The sequence below is a fragment of the Podarcis muralis genome, chromosome W (genome assembly GCF_964188315.1).
Source record: "Podarcis muralis chromosome W, rPodMur119.hap1.1, whole genome shotgun sequence".
NCBI classification, from domain to species: Eukaryota; Metazoa; Chordata; class Lepidosauria; order Squamata; family Lacertidae; genus Podarcis; species Podarcis muralis.
The window spans coordinates 811,470-816,469 of record NC_135674.1 but is presented as its reverse complement, the minus strand read 5'-3'; the positions used below and the strand labels follow the sequence as shown (position 1 = coordinate 816,469).

The following is a 5,000-nucleotide window of genomic DNA, read 5'->3' as shown; positions in this document are numbered from 1 at the left end:
GCAATATTATATCATACAATATAATACAATATATAATAAATATATAATAAAAAATAAAAATATATAATATATAATATAATAAAGTGAATAAGTAGAATTGCAATTGTACTATTGAATTATTATTTTTTTGGGCAACCGGAATAATTCGAATTGCAACAACCGGATTTGCAAAATTGCAATATAATATAATATAATATAATATAATATAATATAATATAATATAATAATATAATGCAATATAATGCAATATTATATTATATAATAATATAATATAATATAATATAATATAATATAATATAATATAATATAATATAATATAAAAATATAAAATATATAATATAAAATGTATAATAATATATATAATATAATAAAGTGAATAAGTAGAATTGCAATTGTACTATTGAATTATTATTTTTTTGGCAATCGGAATAATTCGAATTGCAACAACCGGACTATTGCATTATTTTTTTTTTGCAAATGCAAAATCTGCAAATTTTGAAAACCCACAGGATTTGCAACGCAGCTGGAATAATTCCAATTGCAACTCTACTATTTTTATTTTTTTGGCAAATGAAAAATTTGCAACAGGACCTGAATAACTCCAATTGCAACTGTGCTATTTATTTTGCAAATGGAAAAATTGCAACTAGATTTGCAACGGAATCTGAAGAAATCCCATTGCAACTGTGCTACTGCCTTTTTTGCAAATGCAAAATCTGCAAGTTTTGAACACGAACCAGATTTGCAACGGGAACGGAATAAATCCAATTGCAACAACCGGATTCGCAATTGCAACCTGAATAACTCTAATTGCAACTATACAATTCCTTTTTTTTTGCAAACGGATAATTTGCGACGGAATCGGAGTAAGTCCAATTGCAACTGTGCTATTGCTCTTTTCTGCAAACGGAAAATTTGCAACGGGATCTGAATAATTCCAATTGCAACTGTGATATCGCTTTTTTTGCAAAAGCAAACTTTGCAACGGAATCTGAATAAATCCAATTGCAACTGTGCTATTGCTTTTGTTTGCAAATGCAAAATCTGCAAATTTTGAGCACCAACTGGATTTGCAACAGCACCAAAATAATTCCAATTACAACTCTGCTATTGCTTCTTTTTTTGCAAATGGAAAATTTGCAACGGGACCTGAATAAATCCAATTGCAACTGTGCTATCAGTTTCTTTTGCAAATGGAAAACTTGCATCTAGATTTGCAACAGGACCTGAATAACTCCAATTGCAACTGTGATATTGCTTTTTTTGCAAATGCAAAATTTGCAACGGAATCTGAATATTTCCAATTGCAACTATACTATGGCTTTTTTTTTTGCAAATGGAAAGTCTGCAAATAGACTTGCAATGGAAGCTGAATTGCATCTAGATTTGCAACAGGACCTGAATAACTCCAATTGCAATTGTGCAATTTATTTTGAAACTGGAAAGTCTGCAAGTCGATTTGCAACGGGACTTGAAAAATTGCAAATGCAACTGCGCTATTGCATTCTTTGCAAATGCAACGTCTGCAAATTTCGAACACCAACTGCATTTGCAATGGGACTGGAATTGTTTTGCAAATGGAAAATCTGCAACTAGATTTGCAACAGGACCTGAATAACTCCAATTGCAACTGTGCTATTTATTTATTTTTTGCAAATGAAAAACGTGCAACTAGATTTGCAACAGGACCAGAATAATTCCAATTGCAACTGTGATATTGCTTTTTTGGCAAATGCAAACTTTGCAACGGAATCTGAATAAATCCAAGTGCAACTGTGCTATTGCTTTTGTTTGCAAATGCAAAGTCTGCCAATTTTGAGCACCAACTGGATTTGCAATGGCACAAAAATAATCCCAATTTCAACTATGCTATTTATTTATTTTTTGCAAATGGAAAATGTGCAACTAGATTTGCAACAGGACCTGAATAAGTCCAATTGCAGCTGTGCTATTTATTTTTTTAGCAAATGGAAAATTGCAACTTGATTTGCAACAGGACCAGAATAATTCCAATTTCAACTATGCTATTTAATTGTTTTGCAAATGGAAAATCTGCAACTAGATTTGCAGCAGGACCAGAGTAATTCCAATTTCAACTATGCTATTTCTTTTTTTTTTGCAAATGGAAAATGTGCAACTAGATTTGCAACAGGACCTGAAAAATTCCAATTTCAACTATGCTATTTATTTATTTTGCAAATAAAAAATGTGCATCTAGATTTGCAACAGGACCTGAATAATTCCAATTGCAACTGGGCTACTTAATTGTTTTGCAAATGGAAAAATTGCAACTAGATTTGCAACAGGACCAGAATAATTCCAATTGCAACTGTGCTATTGCTTTTGTTTGCAAATGCAAAATCTGCAAATTTTGAGCACCAACTCGATTTGCAACGGCACCAAAATAATTCCAATTACAACTCTGCTATTGCTTCTTTTTTTGCAAATGGAAAATTTGCAACAGGACCTGAATAAATCCAATTGCAACTGTGCTATCAGTTTCTTTTGCAAATGGAAAACTTGCATCTAGATTTGCAACAGGACCTGAATAACTCCAATTGCAATTGTGCAATTTATTTTGCAACTGGAAAGTCTGCAAGTAGATTTGCAACGGGACTTGAAAAATTCCAATTGCAATTGCAACTGCGCTATTGCATTCTTTGCAAATGCAACGTCTGCAAATTTCGAACACCAGCTGCATTTGCAATGGGACTGGAATTGTTTTGCAAATGGAAAATCTGCAACTAGATTTGCAACAGGACCAGAGTAATTCCAATTTCAACTATGCTATTTCTTTTTTTTTGCAAATGGAAAATGTGCAACTAGATTTGCAACAGGACCAGAATAATTCCAATTGCAACTGTGATATTGCTTTTTTTGCAAATGCAAACTTTGCAATGGAATCGGAATAAATCCAACTGCAACTGTGATATTGCTTTTTTTTGCAAATGCAAAGTCTACAAATTTTGAGCACCAACTCGATTTGCAACAGCACAAAAATAATCCAAATTACAACTCTGCTATTGCTTCTTTTTTGGCAAATGGAAAATAAATCCACTTGCAACTGTGCTATTTATTTTTTTAGCAAATGGAAAATGTGCAACTAGATTTGCAACAGGACCTGAAAAATTCCAATTTCAACTATGCTATTTATTTTTTTTGCAAATGGAAAATGTGCAACTAGATTTGCAACAGGACCAGAATAATTCCAATTTCAACTATGCTATTTATTTTTTTTGCAAATGAAAAATTTGCAACTAGATTTGCAACAGGACCAGAATAATTCCAATTTCAACTATGCTATTTAATTGTTTTGCAAATGGAAAATCTGCAACTAGATTTGCAACAGGACCAGAGTAATTCCAATTTCAACTATGCTATTTTTTTTTTTTTTTGCAAATGGAAAATTTGCAACTAGATTTGCAACAGGACCAGAATAATTCCATTTGCAACTGTGATATTGCTTTTTTTGCAAATGCAAAATTTGCAACGGGACCTGAATAAATCCAATTGCAACTGTGCTATTGCTTTTTTTTTTGCAAATGCAAAATCTGCAAATTTTGAGCACCAACTCGATTTGCAACGGCACAAAAATAATGCCAGTTACAACTCTGCTATTGCTTCTTTTTTGGCAAATGGAAAATTTGCAACAGGACCTGAAGAAATCCAATTGCAACTGTGCTATCAGTTTCTTTTGCAAATGGAAAATCTGCAACTAGATTTGCAACAGGACCTGAAAAATTCCAATTTCAACTATGCTATTTATTTATTTTTGCAAATGGAAAATTAGCAACTAGATTTGCAACGGAATCTGAATAAATCCAATTGCAACTGTGATATTGCTTTTTTTGCAAATGCAAAATTTGCCATGGGATCTGAATAAATCCAATTGCAATTGTGCTATTTTTTTTTTTTTTTTTTTTTTTTGCAAATGGAAAAACTGCAAGTAGATTTGCAAATGGAATGCAAGGGCAATCTTTCTTTTTTGCAAATGCAATGCAAATGCAATTTTTTTTGCAAATGCAATCTTTGTTTTGCAAATGGAATGCATATGCAATCTTTCTTTTTGCGAATGCAATCTTTTTTTTGCAAATGCAATGCAAAGGCAATCTTTTTTTGCAAATGGAATGCAAATGCTTTTTTTTTTGCAAATGGAATGGAAATGCAATCTTTTTTTTTGCAAATGGAATGCAAATGCAATCTTTTTTTGCAAATGCAATTTTTTTTGCAAATGGAATGCAAATGCAAATTATTTTTTGGCAAATGGAAAATCTGCAGCAAAAATCCAAATAAATCCCATTGCAATTCTGCAATTCCTTTTTTCGCAAACGGGAAAAAATTGCAATTTTTAAGGCGAAAAAAGCTGGTTTTGGGACCCACTTCAGCCGAATCCTCTCTTTCCCCATTAATTAATTAACAGAAAACCAATCAAATGAACCGATAAACAATTAATTAATGAACGATTAATTAATTTGGGGACCCACCTCGGCCGAATCCTCTCTTTCCCCATTGATTAATTAATAGGGAACCAATCAAATGAACCAATAAACGGTTAATTAATGAACGATTAATTAATCTGGGGACCCACCTCGGCCGAATCCTCTCTTTTCCCATTGATTAATTAACAGGAAACCAATCAAACGAACCGATAAACGATTAATTAATGAACGATGAATTAATCTGGGGACCCACCGGATCCTCTCTTTCCCCATTGATTAATTAACAGGAAACCAATCAAATGAACCGATAAACGATTAATTAATGAACGATGAATTAATCTGGGGACCCACCTCGGCCGAATCCTCTTTTTCCCCATTGATTAATTAACAGGAAACCAATCAAATGAACCGATAAACGGTTAATTAATGAACGATGAATAGTACGGTTAATTAATGAACGATTAATTAATCTGGGGACCCACCTCGGCCGAATCCTCTCTTTCCCCATTGATTCATTAATAGGAAACCAATCAAATGAACCGATTAACGATTAATTAATGA

The 5,000-nt window shown here is 32.5% G+C and overlaps 1 protein-coding gene across 1 annotated transcript in view; it reads right to left on the bottom strand.

The window, feature by feature from the left end:
* Positions 1-5,000, bottom strand: part of LOC114590225 (spectrin alpha chain, non-erythrocytic 1-like) — a 109,294-nt gene that overhangs the window by 58,215 nt on the left and 46,079 nt on the right. The gene's annotated exons all lie outside the window — the stretch shown is intronic.